We start from the raw sequence: 18,455 nt of genomic DNA, 5'->3' as shown, positions 1-18,455 counted from the left end.
CTCCCCAGACAATATTTCTAGTTCACCCCCAGGTTAGCTATCAAGCTCAAGCAAAGATTATTAAGACATAGGCTCCTAGGAATATTCCTAAAGTAGACTTCTAGTTTCTTTTCACTCTATGGTCCCTACTTTTATCTGCTCTATTCCTACTTTATGGTTCCTGCTTATTAAACATTTTGTCCCTCTTTCCATCTTACTGCATTTCAGACACCAAGTTCCAAATACCACTATGATTCCATTCTGACTTCCCTAGGCAGATGACCTCACCAGTGCTTTCTGTAACTTCACCTTTCCAGAACCCTAACCAACTAGTGAAAGATATAAACAGTCTAGGGATATGGAGCAACCTGCCAATGCCCATGTCCAGTGGAGAAGAAATTAGAGAAATTATAGAAGTCAGAACTCCCACCTTCTGTACTCAAGATAAATGGTGGTCCATATTCCCAGAGGGATAAACAACTTTCCCATGGAGGGAATGGGACACAGTGGTAGGAACTGCAGGAAATTATACAAAATGTGTTACAATTATACTACCTATAATCTTGTAAATAAACATTAAAATACTAATAAAAAATCACTAAAAAAGAGGGAAAAAGGGAATAGCTGCTTACTCAGTTATAAAAATAATCCCCTATTCAAAACTGTGAAAAAACTGACTTCATATTCAATTTCTAAACATAAAGCATAATTTTATCCATGCTTATTTTTCTAAACAATACTATGTACAGAATAGCATTTTTATACTAAATTAGTTTATAAAGGTAAACCCCATAATATACCGAGCATGTTTAATCAACTGAGCTGAGTTCCTTTATGTAAGAAAAGATTCAGTACCTGGTTTTGATAGTCAACATATGTGAGGATATTTTTACAATAGTGCTTTATAAATCCCAGGTATGAATTACTAATCTATTTTTCTTGAAGGCAAAATGGATGAATAGTTGAGTATGTTATAAGACTTGACAGGGCTTTGGTCAAAACATACTTATCATATAAAAGACAAGATGGAAATAATTCTACATTTGAAATATCTGCTTTGTGTTGGGTAGTTACATGAATTCTTTCTCTGCTTTACATATCAGTTTCTTAATTACCATGCTGAATTCCTGGCAACATAAGCCATTATGACTTTTTTAGATTATCTAAAACAAAATTACATTAACTTTTCTTTTTTATATCCTATTCTGTAATAGTTTAACATGATTAATCCTTTTACTTCTATGTTTCCTATAACATGTCATCTTTTTAATGCTATCTCTTTTAGTAAGTAAGAATCATTTCACCTTTCTTGAAGTAAAGCAGTGCCATTTTAGTAACATACAAACATGTACAACAAAATTTCCTTGGGTATTTTTATACAGAAATACTTCGTTTCCCTAATTGGATCAATGTACCATAACATAAAATCTGTTCTACTAACCATGAAAAAGAAGAAACAAAAAAAATTATATCAAAACAGACAAAGAAATTAGATATTTATTTCACAAGATACTATCCAACATATAACTATACATTTATTTACTTATTTATTTATAAAATGAATTTAAAATGGATAAAATGTGTAGTCTCCTTTTAGGGGAAAATTATTACCTGCTTTTGGGTTTAGAGAAGCACAAAGAATGACAGCTTCTAAGAGACAACTAACAATATTAGTGTTTCCCTTAAACATTTGCAAGGGAGACTATGCTGCTTTAGCACATTCTATTTATAACAATCTGCCCACAATGACCCTGGGTCCATGCTCCCAGAGAGATAGAGAATGGGAAAGCTATCAGGGGAGGGGAGGGGATATGGAGATTGGGTGGTGAGAATTGTGTGGAGCTGTACCCCCCTTATCATATGGTTTTGTTAATGTCTCCTTTCTTAAATAAATAAAAAAAAAAAAACAATCTGATGCACAGAGTAAATTTGTTAAAAGGTTAAAGATCACATAGTGCGAAGTGCAAGGACTGGCACAAGGGTCTCTGTTCGAGCCCCTGGCTCCCCCAACTACAGGGGGGGTCTATCTCTCTTTTCTTCTCTATCTTCCTCTCCTCTTTCTGTCCTATCCAACAGCAATAGTAACAGCAGCAACAACAACTCCAACAGTAACAATGGAAAGAGAGAGAGAGAAAGATGGCTACCAGGAGCAGTGGATTTGAAATGTAGGTACCATGTCCCAGAGATAACTCTGGAGGCAAAAACAAACAAACAAACAAAAAAACTTACAGATCATAAGCACACTTTAATAACTCATAAACCAATATGCAGTCCAAACTACAACAGGTGCTATGTTAATATTTATCAACCAGCTCAAGAAGGTAGAGGAACCTTGAGCATGAGTTGATTCCCAAGTTATAACTATTTCCACTCATGGTGGAAGTGTCATGTCACTGACCTCAGATGTGTGATAGCTAGCTTCCATGGATTCTTTCAGACCATATGAACTATCTCCAGTATACCACCACCTGTGATTTTAGTCCCTCTTTGCAACTTACACAAGCTAGACTATTTCCATAGCTCTCAACTACTTGAGTGCAATATATATTATTACACACACAAAATGTATAATTTGACCAAAAATAACATAAACTAGTGATGTGGATCAAAGAAAAGAAATAGTATGGATCACATATAGCAATGTATGGTGCATGTTTTTATCAGATCACACATCCAGATATCACTAGCTTATCAACTGAGTAATTGGTGTCTACTCTATCATAAGGATTTACCTATGTGTTGTGGTATGAATTGAACTCGTTTGGTTTCCTAAAATTCCAACTCCACAATAATCTTATATTATTGTAATCTTATTGTGGACTCTGAAACTTCCTTGGTTTGATCTTTTAATACATTAATAATGCTAAGAGCATGAAGAAACAACTGTTCTCTCTTGGGACAGTAGTACCAAAATGTGGAAGAAAAATAAAAAATCAGAAAAAAAGAGAGAAGATGGCCAGTGTTAGCTTTAAGCATCTAAGCATGAGTATTGCGAATAGACTACCTACTATGCAGAACTTTCACAGTTGGTAATGCTGAACTTTGGAAAAATAATAAAAGAAGAAGAGAAAAAAATAATGCAGGCATTATACTTGGAAACCATCATATCTTGGACCTAGACAACTCTTCTATTTTCTTTTCTTGTTCCCACATCGCAATCGTTTTATGCCACTTCTTCTTCCGTCATTAAAAATAAATAAAAAGCTAGAGGAAGTAACTTTTCATCCTCACGCGTCACTCTAATCCTACCAAAAAAAAAAATACAAATCAAATAGAAAGAGGAAAATGCAGGATATAGAATAGCTGCCAGGATCTGGGAAATCACAAAAGTGGAAAATGGTAGAACACATGAAGTTAATCCAAATCTTCTTTAACTTTGTGAGGAAGAAGTGAGTGCAGTAATAAACAGAGAAGTCACTGAGTTAAAGAAGCTCCACCACTAGACACAAAAATTACAGGAAAGTTCAAAGATGTTTAAATGTCATGATTTTAATCATATACATACAAAATTGTGCTTGCCATTTTTTCAATTAGTTATTGGTGCCAAAACAATTTGTAGCAGAATCATTAGTAACAATCCTTGGCTTACTTTATAGCATAAGCAACAAAGCTTTAGTGAAGAATGAACCTATTAAAGTCACTGAAGGAGGATATGTGTCAGAACAGAACCATGTTAAATCCTGAGACTGGAGAGCTCCTTTGGTATTAAAATATGGTGTTGGCCACCTAGGTTGTAGTTGTGCAGACACACGACCTATTTGTTGGTTTATTGAGAGCCCTGGCAACAGTTCTTTTTGTTTTGCTTTCTTGTTATAAGATAGTCTTAAGAAGTTGTTTTGGGCTGGGGAGACAGCATAATGGTTATGTAAAAGGCTCTCATGCCTGAGGCTCTAAGGTTCCAGATTCAATCCCCAGCCCACCATAGACCAGAGCTGAGCAGTGTTTCTCTCTCTCTCTCTCTCTCTCTCTCTCTTTCTCTCTCTCATTAAAAATAAATAAAATAAAATATTAAAAGAAAAATAATTGCTTCTTAAAAAAAAAGTTGTTTCAAGCCCTGAGGCCCAAAAAACTTTTAAAACTTTCACTCTGGAGGTAAATAAGAATGGAAATATAGAGCTTGGTGAGACAACTGCTTTCAATTTCCTTGTTTTCTTCAGAAAGGCAGATGATCTACAAGAGTCACTAGGACTCCTCTGTTGGGAAATGGTGCAGATGTGGTCAAACATTGGCAGGGCTCACAAATCATTATATTTCCATGCAAGTTTTATTTACAGATATTCACCACATTATCCCCTCAGGGTATTGCTGGCTTAGTTAAAACCATTGCAACAGTTGCGAGGACGCTTCCACATTCCCAGCATGCCTTTTGCCTCTCTCCACCCCCTTTCCTAGCCAATCCTGTCCCAACTCAACACTTCCAGTTTTTACCCTGTAAAGCCCACTGCTGTTCTGGGTTTGCTCTCTTGCTCCTTTTTTCTCTCCCTAGACCTGACCCATAGAAGGGCTGCTAGGCATAGTGGGAGGCAGCCATTTTGCTAGCTCCACGTGGCCTAAACCACTCTGCTGTCACCCATTTCTGGGGTGTTCACATGAATAAATATTTGTGTTCCCGCTCCATTTTGGTCTCTTCCCTCTCCCCTGCAATGCAACCTGACACTTGTCAAAGGTAATATTGCATAAAATACCATTTAAGTAATGGCTAACTATGCAGAGCTTTTATGATCCTCAGTGTATACACACATTGCCTTGTCTTTTTCACTGGGCTGGCTTCACAGGCAGGTAACAGAAGACCAGAAACACATGGCTGAGCTGAGAACGCAGTTTAATCTTTATTCACCAGCGGGTAAACAGTCCAACACCTAATCACCACACCATGTGCTCCTCCATCTTTCTCCTCCAGCAGCAGAGTCAGGAACTCAGGAAGTATGTAGGATAGGGGGCAGGGAGAAGGGAGAAGTGCAAAACTAGCAAGAGCTAAACCAAATCTCCCGGAGGTGGGGGGAGTGAGACCAAACCAATGTAACAGAAAAGACCATGTAAATAGACCACAATGTCAAGCAATGTAACAGAAGCAGAACTAGATCCCAGAAACAGAACTAGAAGCATACCAACATTGCCTCATTCAGTCCTTACAACAACCATATGAAGCATAACCAAAAAAAAATGTATTATGCAGATAAAAGATATTTAAAGAAGTGATTTGTCAGAAAAATATGTTGCTAGTAAAAAATCAGGTTTATCTTTTGTGTTTCTTTTTTATTTTTTGCCTCCAGGGTTATTGCTGGGCTCGGTGCCTGCACAATGAATCCACTGCTCCTGGAGGCCATTTTTCCCCCTTTTGTTGCCCTTGTTGTAGCCTCATTGTGGTTATTATCATTGCCATTGTTGATGTTGTTCATTGTTGGATAGGACAGAGAGAAATGTAGACAGGAGGGGAAGACAGAGAGGGGGAGAGAAATATAGACATCTGCAGACCTGCTTCACCACCCATGAAGCGACTCCCCTGCAGGTGGGGAGCTGGGGGCTCGAACCGGGATCCTTACACTGGTTCCTGCGCTCTGTGCCATATGCGCTTAACCCACTGTACCACCACCTGACCCCCTATTTCTTTCTTTTTTTATGAGCGCGGTTCACACTTTATAGTGCACTCATTGACATATGCAAGCAATGTCGTTATGTAATAGTCCCCCAAATTTATCTTCCTATCCTCCCTCCCCAGAGTCCTTTGCTTTGCTGCAATACATCATGTCCATCCCATGTTTCACCTTGTGCTCTCCCTCCTCGTCCCTATTATATTTAGTTCCACTAATAAGTGAGATCATTTGGTACTCATCTTTCTCTTTTGGCTTATCTCCTTCAAGTTCCATCCAAGAAAATGCAAAGGAAACAATCTCATTGTCTTTAACAGTTGAGTAGTATTCAATTGTGTATGTGTGCCACATTTTTTTAACCACTCATCTGATGTTGGACATGAGGGTTGTTTCCAGGTTCTGGAAATTACAAACTGTGCTACTGCTATAAACATAGGTATATATATATCTCTTCTCATAGGTGTTCTGTCTCTTTTGGCAAAATCCCCAGGAGAGAAATCCATTCCTAATATCCCAATATTAAGGCAGGTCCATTCCTAATATCCCAATAAGTCTCCAAATGTTTTTGCATTTCTTACCCTATATATTTTTCTCCTGGTAGTAAGACATAGTACACAGAAAATGTAAATCATGCTTTAATCTGATAATTTTTAGGTACTTTTTTCTTTCTCACTTTAAAACCAACTTACACCTCTATTTTATTATTTCACTATTGGCTCTATCTTTTATTTCCCTGTTTTGTTGCCTGATTCCAAGTCTCCCTCTAAAATAGCTGTCTCTATATTAAGGAATTTTTCTCTGGAATTGCAAATAGTGCAAATAGAGATAGAAGTTTGTAAATGCTTTTTTTTTTCATTGCTTATTCTCTGATTTTTTTTTTTTACTCACTGATAAATTTATGGAAAAAGTATTAATCCTCTTAATTGCCCAAGAAGACCAGAAGAGAATTTGGGATCATTCTCAGTACATACAAAATCATCTGGGACCACTCTCAGAAAACTCTCAGCACAGCTCTTATGTGTAAAGAAGAAGTGTGACCATTCTTCCCAGTTTGTACTTGCAAGTCCTGGGCCTATATAATTACCAACATGACCTTTCTCTTAAATGTCTACCAATTGGAATATTAAATTATTTTTTCAGGATTAAAAAGGCAAGTAACCTTCAGTTTAAGCAGAAAGTCCTGAAGTTATCCCTCCCCTTCTATAGAATCTTTCAAAAGAACTTGCCTGCAGTCCTAACATACTGGAATATGTTTGTTCCCATTTGATTAATTGCAACCATGAAGGGAGGGGTACTGCCCATAACACAGAATGGCATGTTTTTCCAAGTTCATTTGTGTTTGACTTTGGAGTGGCCCAGCTATTTTCACACTGTTTTTTCTTTGGCAAGAGTACACCAGATCTTATTCCACAAAAGTCTAGGGACCAATAACATGCTACTAGCTCATCTTTGAAAGTTGTTTCTTTAATAAGCTTGGGAAACTCCAATTTAAACAAGTATTTTTTTAAAAAAATATAAATATTTATAAAAGCATTCAGTATTTCGATGTGCATTGTGTATCATTAGGAGTGGAGAGGTAGGTTACATGGAATGTTTGCCAAACTGATTTGATTACAGAAAGCAATGTGGAAAACAGTAGCTTAGGCTTTAGTTTTGGACAGTCTTGAACTCATTTTAAGGCTGCCTTGCATAGTTAATAAATACTAACTGCGTTCTATTTCATAACCACACACTAGCTTAGTGATGAAGAATAACCACAAATTAGGTTGAGTAACAGTTTTCAAATAGAAAATAAGTCCTATGACTTCACCTCAAAAATCTTGGGAAATAAATCCTAGGGACTCTTACCAGAAGAGGAGTCATCTGTAGTCATTTTATGAAGCATTAATTGTTTGGCGTTGTATTAAAATAGTGCTCCTCACTAATTATTTGACTATGAATTGCTATATGTAGTGCAGTATGTCCAGTGAAATTCCACTGCCTTCCTTACCTCCAAATTTAACATTGAAGTCAAGTTCAGAATCAATGCAATTTGCTTGTACATATATGTATCTGGGTGTGAATGAGAGAGAGGGTAAAAGGACACTGGTATCTGCCTTAATTTTGTAACAATTACCTTGCCTTTATAACTGTTTGTTGCTACTGTATTTGCAGTCTTTTTACTGACTATAAACAAGCACAGATACTTTAAGGGTGGGTGGGCTGATGGTCTACAAAACAGTTGATCTACAGGTAGAACCCCTAATCTCACCAAGAGAGATGACTAAGTGTCTAGAAAACTTTCTCTCCCAGCCTAGAGCCCACTCTTCCATCATAATACACCAGGACCCCAGCGCCCCATCATCCCATCCTTTACTTTGGAGCAATACACCATACCTAGTCCAACTTTCATCTTAAGCTTTCCTTTGATCACCTTGTTTCTTAAGTTCCACCTATAAATAGGATCATTTGGCATTGGCCCTTATCTCACTCACACGATACCTTCAAGTTCTATATAAGATATTGCAAAGGAGATTATATCATCACCTTTAATAGCTGCATAGTATTTCATTACGTATATATATCACAACTATTTTTTTATGGCTGGGAGAAGCTGAGAGGGGTAAGAGGAAGATAGAGAGGGAGAGTAATAAAGACACCTTCAGCACTGATTCAGCACTCATGAAGTTTCCTCCCTGTATGTGGAAACTGAGACATTAAGTATGGGTCCTTGCACTTGGTAATGTATGTACTCAACTGGGTGGGCCATGACCTGGCCCCTATAGCACAACTTTGTTTCCAATAAATTTGAGTCTCAAATAGACTGAAATTTTTTCCTCTTGGCATTCCCTAATTATACAACATATTTCTTGCCAGATCTCACATGGGTTGGCTCTCAGCCAGGAAGGTAAACAACCAGTTCTCCTTCGCTCATTCAAGAGACGACGTGAAATAGAGACAAGAGACACCAGGGAGAATTGAGGCACTCTCATTTATTTGGGGGTGGGCGTGGGTTTAAATAGGGTTTCAGACAAAGAACATTTTTCAAATACATCAGAAATTACAGGTTTCTTAAAGGTCAGCTTGCCCCTATGGTAGGGGGCTGGTATGACAGGAATTGATGAGATACATAAAGGTCAAGACAATTATTCTCCATGATGCAAGCAACTTAATTATCCAAAGGTATTAGAGAGAAACATAGGGGTTAAACAGCAGGGTAAGATAGAGAGAAGATAAACAAGCTTGATAGCTATCAGAAGGCTATAAGGAAATAATGTTTGGAGTTTCAGTGACTGAAGTCAAGGAGGTGTTTGATGGAGTATGCTTTCTCTAGTGATCAAAAGTGAGGTGATTGTGTGAACTCTGGGTGACTATGTGAACTTTAAATGAACCTTAAGGCAGGCAGCCATGTGGCCTGCAGTTAATGGGGAGAGGCAGTGAGGTTTCTGTGGGCTTGAGAGTCCGAAAGGGAAGAACTAAATCTGAGAGACAGTTTTTCCCCTTTGCTCATCTCGGTTGAGAGAGACTAACAAGGGGGTATCTTCTCAGACCTCCATCCAAGGATGGGGGAGTTTTCCCTAAGCTCTATCAATCTTACACATAACTACACAATTTCTTACAAATGCACATTTATAATATGTGAATATCTCAATAATGTTACATGAATTTTGAGAGTAAATAAGATTAATAACACTTTTGTGTATGTGTACATGTGTTTTCCTTTGTTAAAATGGAATTTCATGACCACAGGTGAAGATAACATGGATCTTTACTGTGTGCACAAGTAGGTTTTTCTAGTTAGATCATTATTCACTTTGTATGTAAAACTTGTCTCTTAAATATTCATCACATTGATATCTCACTTATCTGAGAATCTTCGCTGCTAAAGGCTTAATATTTGAGTATATTTCTTTGACATACGAGGAAGTTGTGTCTTGCTCCAAACTAAGCTTGACAATAACAAAGCTACAAGGACATTCTTAAGATAATTCTTCCACTTTGGGGAATTTTTTTTTTCTCATTGACTGACTTATCCCAAGTGAGTTATAACTCTTAACATTTATATTTCTAATAAATTTCCCATCTCTTCTTTGTGCAACATTTTGTTTCTGTTTCCAACTTTTGTAAGTTTTACTGACCAAATTTTAATCTTCTAATTACTACGTCATGCTATTTTTAGAATAAGTCTAGACATAAATAGGTATATAAATAAACAGAAGAACAGGTAAATAGTCTTAAATATTTTTATTATTAAAATACCTTCCAGAGGTGAAGTGATAGCTCATTTAGTAAATAACACATGTTGGCATGTGTGAGAACAAAGATTTGAACCCAAGAAACACTTGAGGACACTATGGGTGGTACCAGGGAAAACTCCATGAGCAGCTCATTTGTGTTGTGATGTCTGTTCTTCTCTATCTCTAAATCTAGCCACTCCCCACCTCCCAACGTGAAACTTTAAAAATGAGAAAGTTAGCTCAGGAACAGTGGAAATGCACATATGTGCAAGGCATCAGCCTGTCAAAAACAAAAACAAAAAATATTCAGCCAATTAAATAGTTACCTTTGGTCTCTTTATTCCAAATATATAATAGCATATTTTGAAATTTTGTCTAGAAAAATCATAATAGCTAATGGGCCTACACCTCTGATGGATCCCTCTCAGAACCACCACTGTTCACTTCTATCTCGTCATCACAAGCCCTTTTGTGGGCCTTTCCAGGACCATGCCCTCACCATAGAGCAGCTGTGGTAGGGATTGTCCTAGTCTCCAAAGGGAGGCTGGGTTATCCTGCCCTGCCACTAGAGGAAGACTGGTCCTGAGGGCAAGGTCCTATATGGTGACTGGACCTAGCTCAGCTGGTTGAGCACAGAACTTCAATTTCTGTCCTTTCTAATATGTGGCATTATCCCTGGTGTATAGTGGTATATCATTGTTGTCTTTATTTACATTTCCCTAATAATCACTTATCTTGACAACTTTCTCATGTGTCTAATGGCCCTCTGTATTCTTATGTGAAAATTCTGTCCTTGCCCCATTTTTAATGTTTCTAATTTGTTTGCTTTTGTTTCTTGTTTTCCTGAGTTTAATGAGTTCTTTGTGTTTTGACTATTTTTTTAACTTCTTTATTGGAGGATTAATGTTTTACATTAGACAGTAAACACAGTAGTTTGTAAATGCATAACATTTCCCAGTTTTCCACATAACAATACAAGCCCCACTAGGTCCTATGTCATCCTTTTTGGACCTGTACTCTCCTCCCCCCACACACCCCAGAGTCTTTTACTTTGGTGCAGTACACCAACTCCAATTCAGATTGTACTTGTGTTTCTTTTCTGATCTTGTTTTTCAACTTCTGCCTGAGAGTGAGATCATCCCATATTCATCCTTTTGTTTCTGACTTATTTCACTTAAGATGATTTCTTCAAGCTCCAAACAAGATCGGATGAAAAAGGTGAATTCACCATTTTTAATATCTGAGTAATATTCTATTGTATATATATACCACAATTTGTTCAACCACTCATCTGTTGTTGAACACCTGGGTTGCTTTCAGGTTTGGGCTATTACATATTGTGCTGCTATGAACGTGGATACACAGAAATCTTTTTGGATGGGTGTGTTGGATACCTTAGGATATAATCCCCAGGAGAGGAATTACAGGATCATAGGGTAGGTCCATTTCTAGCCATCTGAGAGTTCTCCAGACAGTTCTCCACAGAGGTTGGACCAGTTGACATTCCCACCAGCAGTGTAGGAGGGTTCCTTTGACCCCACAACCTCTCCAGCATTTGTTGCTGCTACCTTTTCTGATGTATGACATTCTCACAGGAGTGAAGTGGTATCTCATTGTTGTCTTGATTTGCATTCTTCTGACAATCAAAGACTTGGAGCATTTTTTCATGTGTTCCTTGGCCTTTTGGATCTCTTCTGTGGTGAATATTCTGTCCATGATGTCTCCCCATTTTTAGATGGGGTCATTTGTTTCTTGTGGTTGAGTTTGGCAAGCACTTTATATATTTTGGTTATTAAAGTCTTGTCTTATATATGGCATGTAGGAAATTCTCTGATTCTGTGAGGGGTCTCTTGGTTTGGATATTGGCTTCTCTAGCTGTGCAGAAGCTTTTTAATTTGATATAGTCCCATAGGTTTGTTCTTGCCTTAGTCTTCTTTGTAATTGGATTTGTTTCATTGAAGATGTCTTTAAAATTTATGCAGAAAAGAGTTCTGCCAATATTTTCCTCTAAGTATCTGATATTTTCTGGTCTAACATTCAAGTCATTGGTCCACTTGTAATTTACTTCTGTATCTGGTGAAATATAGTGGCTCAGTTTCATTCTTCTGCATGTTTCAACCCATTTTTTCCAACACCATTTGTTGAAGAGATTCTGCTTTCCTCATTGAATAGTACAGCAGAGTCATTCACCCCAAGAAACTGGAATACACATTTTACTCAAGTCCACATGGGTCATTCTCAAGGATAGACCATATATTAGGCCACAAAGACAGCATCAGCCAATTCAAGAGCATTGAAATCATCCCAAACATCTCAGACCACAGTGGAATTAAACTAACACTTAACAGTGTTAAATCGACAAAAGATTTATAATAGTCCCCAAATGTGGAAGCTCAACAGTACACTACTTACCAACTACTAGGTCGAAAGGAAATAAAGGAAGAAATAAAAATATTTTGACAGTTAAAGGAAAATGAAATTATGTTCAGCACAAGACCGTTTTACGTAAAAGAAACAAAATTAGAGGGTGCGCAGCGATGCACCAGGTTTCGTCTACACATTATGCCTGCCTCCATGGGTGGCCAACACTATATCGTTTCTTCTCCAAAACAGAAGATTCCGGGTGCATCTGGGTGACAAGTCTAGCAGATGGAGACTTGTCTCAAGTGGCCTCCCCCAGGGCTCTGTTCTGGCTCCTACGCTATGTAATATTTACATCAATGACCTCCCAGAAACTTCTTCGAGGAAGTTCATCTACGCCGATGACATCTGCTGTGCAACTCAGGCATCCAAGTTCGACATCCTCGAGGAAACACTCACGAAAGACACGTCTCTGATATCTGATTACTGTAAAAAATGGCGACTAATCCCTAGCACTGCAAAAACGGTATCATCTGTTTTCCATCTACACCATGCCTCGGCCTCGCGTGAGCTTAATGTGCAGCTTGGCGATACGAGAATCCGGCATGAAACCCAGCCAGTCTATCTTGGCGTTACTCTCGATCGCACTCTGTCATTTCACAAACATCTCATAAAAACTGCAGCAAAGGTGGGCGCGAGGAATCACATCATTGCAAGACTGGCCAGCTCCTCATGGGGCGCGAGCGCTTCCACACTACGATCATCCTCTCTGGCATTATGCTATTCCACTGCAGAATACTGTGCTCCAGTATGGTTCCGTAGCCCCCATGTCCACTTGGTCGCTTCCAAATTATATTCCTCCATGAGGATAATTTCTGGAACCATCAGTTCCAACCTGGTTCCATGGCTGCCAGTTCTTAGCAACATCGCCCCGCCAGATATTCATCGGGAGGCGGCATCATCTAAGTTCATTTCCCATGTCTACGCTCGACCGGACCTGCCAATATACGCAGATATCTTTGCCCACCCTGTCCAACGCTTGACGTCTCGTCACCCAATCTGGTCCCCTATGCCTACACTGAACTTCTCTGTTCCAGTCTCTTGGAAACAGAGTTGGCAGTCAGCTGAGGTAAAGAACAAACACCTCATCACAGACCCCTGCAAGCGTCAACCCGGCTTTGACCTAGCACGTTATGATTGGGCCCTCCTCAATCGCTATCGAACAGGCCATGGCTGGTGCGCTGCTATGTTCCATCACTGGGGAGCCAGAGATGACCCGAACTGCCCCTGCGGCTACAGACAGACTATGACCCACACAGTCAACGACTGCCACCTCTCCAGATTCAGAGGAGGTTTCGAAACTTTACATCAGGCTCAACCTGACGCTGTTGACTGGCTACGGAAGAAGGGCAAACGCTAGAAGAAGAATTGAATAGTATGGGCACCTTTGTCAAAGATTAGATGTTCATAGGTGTGGAAGTTTACTTCTGGTCTCTCAATTCTATTCCACTGGTCAGTGTGTCTATTCATGTTCCAGTACCAAGCAGTTTTGATGACAATGGCCCTATAAAACAATTTAAGATCTGGGAGTGTGATTCCTCCAGTTCTGTTCTTTCTTCTTAAGATTGCTTTGGCAATTCTAGGTCTTTTCTGGTTCCAGATAAACATTTGTAGCATTTGTCTATTCTCCTAAAAAAAAAAAAGTGGTTGGGATCTTGATGGGGATAGCATTAAATTTGTATATAGCTCTAGGTAGTATATTCATTTTAATGTTAATTCTTCCAACCCATGAACATGGAATATCTTTCCAATTCTTGGTGTCTTTTTCAATTTCCTTGAGTAGTGACTCATAATTTTCAGTATACAAGTCTTTCACTTCTTTGGTTAGGATTATTCCTAGATACTGTATTGTTTTTGTTGCTATAGTAAAAGGAACTGATTTCTGGATTTCTTCTACTTCTACTATGTGTTTTCATAGAGGAATGATGCCACTGACTTTTGAATGTGAATTTTGTAGCCTGACACCTTACTGTATTGCCTGATGATTTCCAAAAGCTTCTTGCTGGATTCCTTAGGTTTTTCTATGTATACTATCATGTCATCTGCAAATAGGGAGAGTTTGACTTCTTCTCTTCCAATCTGTATCCCTTTAATTCCTTGCTCTTGCCTGACTGCTATGGTAAGAACTTCCAACAGTATGTTGAATACTAATGGTGATAGTGGGCTGCCCTTTCTAATACCTGATCTGAGAAGAAATGCTTCCAGTTTTTCACCACTGAGTATGATGTTGGCTATAGGTTTGTTATATATACACTCCATGATCTTCAGGAATTTTCCATCTATTCCCACTTTTGTAGTATTTTGATCATGAAGGGATTTTGGATATTGTCAAAGGCTTTCTCTGCATCTATTGATATGACCATGTGGTTTTTAGTCTTGTTTTTATTGATGTGGTGGAGCACGTTGATTGATTTATGTATAAAACCATAAATTAAATTAAACCAACCTTGCATCCCTAGGATAAACCCCACTTGGTCATGATGAACAGTCTTTTTAATATACTGGCTGTATCCAGTTGACTAGAATTTTGTTCAATATTTTAGCATCTATGTTCGTCAAAGATATTGGTCTGTAGTTTTCTTTTTTGGTTGTGTCCCTGTCTGCTTTTAGTATCAGAGTGTTGTTGGCTTCATAGAAGCTGAAAGGGAGCATTCTTGTGTCTTCAATCTTCTGGAAGACTTTTAAAAGTAGAGGTATTAGTTCTTCCTTGAAGGTTTTGTAGAATTCATTTGTAAAAACATCTGGTCCAGGACTTTTATTCTTGGGAAGATTTTTGATAACTGTTTTAACTTCATTATCTGTGAAGGGCCTGTTCATATTATCTAGTTACTCTTTACTTAATTTTGGAAGTTCATAGGTATCAAAGAAATCATCCATTTCTTCCAGGTTCTCTAGCTTGGGGAAATATAGTTTTTCATAGAAGCCTCCCATGATATGTTGAATTTCTGTGGTGTCTGTTGTCATATCTCCTATTTCATTTATGATCTGATTTATTTAGATCTTATCCCTTTTTTGTTTTGTGAGTCTGGCTAAAGATTTGTCAATTTTGTTGACTCATTTGAAGAAGCAACATTTACTTTTGTTGATCTTTTGTGTGGTTTTCTTATTTTCAATATTATTTATTTCTGCCCTAAGTTTAGTTATTTCTGTCCTTCTGGTTGTTTTAGGGCTCCCTTGTTCTTCTTCTTCTAGGTATTTAAGGTGTGCAATCAGATTGTTTACTTGTGCTTTTTCTTGTTTCCTAATGTGTGCCTGTATGGCTGTAAACTTCCCTCACAGTACTGCCCTGTGTTTCAAATATTTTGACAGTTTGTGTCTTCATTTTCATTGAACCCTTGAAACATTTTGATTTCTTCCTTTATTTCCTCTTTGACCAAGTAGTTGTTGAGTAGTGTACAGTTAAGCTTCCACATTTTGGGACTATTACTAATCTATTGTTGATTGTTAAGTGTTGGTTTAATTCCACTGTGGTCTGAGAAGATGCTTGGGATAATTTCAATTCTCCTGAATTTGCTGATGCTGTCTTTGTGGCCTAAAATGTGGTCTATCCTTGAGAATGACCCATGTGGACTTGAGTAGAATGTGTATTCCAGTTTCTTGGTATGAATGACTCTGCAAATGTCCAATAGTTCTAGTTTATCTATCTCCTCATTTAGCTCCCTCATTTCTTTATTGATTATCTGCCTGGAAGATCTGTCAAATTGAGAGAGTGGGACGTTGAAGTCCCCTACTATTACTGTGTTGCTGTTAATATATTGCTGTAGCTTTTTCAGTAGATGTAGGATGTATTTAGATGGCTTCTCATTGGATGCATAGATGTTAATAATTGTTAAGTCCTTTTGATTGACTGATCCTCTGAGCATTAAATAATGTACATTCCTATCTTTTTTATTTTGATTGATTTTAAACTCTATCATGTCAGATATGAGAATAGCTGTTCCAGCCCTTTTTTGTGGGCCACTTGTCGTATGCTTTACATTGGTTTGTCCTAGCCCTCCCCCCCGCCAAGAAATTGGATCAGGCCTGCTAATTTCGTGGGCCGCTTGGCCCCGCCCCAAAGGAACCCCGAGAGAGGGTTCCTGAGTCCGAGAGTTCCAGAGTTCGAGAGTAAGAGAGAGGGTTCCTGAGTTCGAGAGTGCCAGAGTTCCTGAGTTCCTGAGTTCGAGAGTTTCATAGTAAGTACAGAGTAAGAGAGAGTTCCAGTGTGCCAGAGTTTCAGAGGGCTCTCAAGTACGAGAGTTCCAGAATGCCAGAGTTGGAGAGTTCCTGAGTTCCAGAGTAAGAGAGAGAGTGCTTGCGCCACCGCAAAGAGACAGCAGAGTTCTGTTTGGTGATTAGTTTGTGTTAGTTTATGAATAGTTGTTCCTGAATAAAGAAATACAGCTTCCCTGCCCAGCCGTTGTCTCCGCGTCTCTGTTACCCGCCGTGAAGCAAGCCAGCCTGGCCAGAGCCTCCGAAAAATTTAACAACAGCCACTAGCTTGTATGGTTGTTTTTCATCCTTTCACTTTGAGTCTGTGTTTGTCTTGTTGAGTTAGGTTTCCTGTAGACAGCATATTGTAGGGTTGTGTTTTCTGATCCGTCTTCCTACTCTGTGCCTTTTAGTAGGTGAATTCAGGCCATTGACAGTTATTGATATCAAAGATTGTAGATATTTTAATGCCATTCTTGTAGAGTTTTAGAGTGTTCTGATATATGGCATATTTATGGTGGTCTGACTGTTTATAGGAGAACTGTCAGAACTTCTTTCAAGCAGATTTGGTGATAGTTGACTCCTTCAACTATTGCTTATCTGAGAAGGTTTTTATGCCTCCATCTAGTCTGAATTTCAGTCTAGCAGGATACAGCAGTCTTGGTTGAAAGCCTTTTTTATTGAGCACTGGATAGATAACTTGCCATTGTCTTCTGGCTTGTAGTGTTTTTGTGAAGAAAGCTATTGCTAATCTTATGGGTTTTCCTCTGTAGGTGACTCTTCATTTTTCTCTTGCAGCCTTCAGGATTCTTTATTTATCCTCATTCCTTTCCATTCTAAATGTGATGTGTGTTGGTGTCTTTAAATCTGGTTAATTCTGTTTGGGACCCTCTAGGCTTTGTGAACCTTTATGTCTTTTATGTTGTAGATATTAGAGAAGTTCTCAGCTATTATGTCCTGAAGAATGCTTTCTTTCCTTTCCTCTCTTTCTTCCTCTGCTAAGCCAATAATGCTTGTAATATGTCTTTTTTTGGCATATAATATTATCATTTTATTGAATAATTAGTGTCACTAGAGACCACTATGTCACTATGTACAAACAGAAGGGATATTTATTCCTTGGTCTCTTCCTCTTTGGACAAAGTCTTAATGATTTCTTCCTTCTTGGCCTGGAGCCACTCTTCATGGCACTTTCATGCTTCCTTGGTCTTAGACCTGTGGCTTCAGCCTGGTCAGCCAGAAGGTTCTTGCAAGCCTTGTCTGCCTCCAGTTTGTGAATGTGTTCCATGAGAATCCATTTGTTTTTAGACATGTTTCCCTTCACTTTCAGGTAGAAGCTGTGGTATATGTGGCGGTCAATCTCTTAGACTCTCGGTATCTTCTGAGCACAAGGTGCAGAATTCATCCAGGTCACCTTCTCTGGCATTTGAGCACTGGCAGCACCCTTTTGCTCACCGATACCATATGCCTCCCTTTCCTACGAGCCAGGGTGTTCTTCCTGCATTGAACCCGGGAATAGACAGTAACAGGTTTTCTGATGATCATCCCATCTTTTATCAGTTTCTGAATCTGCTAACAGGAATTAGCATTGGTGATTTCATTGATTTCATTGGGATCCAACCAGACCTTCTTTTTGTCACAGTGGAGGACACTGGAGGCAAGCCTCCTCTGAAGCCTGAACATACTCATGGCTGTGGCCACAGTGGTGAAAGGGGTTTGTAATATTTCTTTTGAAGTCATCTCATAGGTCTCTGTTGTTGTTTTCAGTATCTCTTAATCTCTTTTTGAGATCTCTTACTTATTTTGTAGTAATCTCTAATTCATCCTCAATTTTGCTAACTCTGTCTTCAGCCTCATTTATTCTATTCTCTCTCCCCTCTACTGTTTTCTGGAGTTCATCTATTTTGTTACCCTGTTCTGATACCGTTTTAGCTTGTTCAGCTAGTTGTGTTCTTAGTTCTGGTATTTCAGCTTTCAGCTCTCTAATAACCTTGAGATAATTAATGTTTTCTTCTAGCGTCTCATTGGTTGTTTCTGCATTTCTGATGACAATTCT

The 18,455-nt window shown here is 38.6% G+C and overlaps 1 pseudogene; it reads right to left on the bottom strand.

The window, feature by feature from the left end:
- Nucleotides 1-17,439: 17,439 nt before the first annotated feature.
- On the bottom strand, nucleotides 17,440-18,088 carry LOC103117149 (large ribosomal subunit protein eL19-like; annotated as a pseudogene).
- Nucleotides 18,089-18,455: the final 367 nt, after the last annotated feature.

Source organism: Erinaceus europaeus, chromosome 1 (genome assembly GCF_950295315.1).
Source record: "Erinaceus europaeus chromosome 1, mEriEur2.1, whole genome shotgun sequence".
In the NCBI taxonomy this organism is placed as follows: Eukaryota; Metazoa; Chordata; class Mammalia; order Eulipotyphla; family Erinaceidae; genus Erinaceus; species Erinaceus europaeus.
This window is presented reverse-complemented; position numbering and strand designations above follow the sequence as displayed.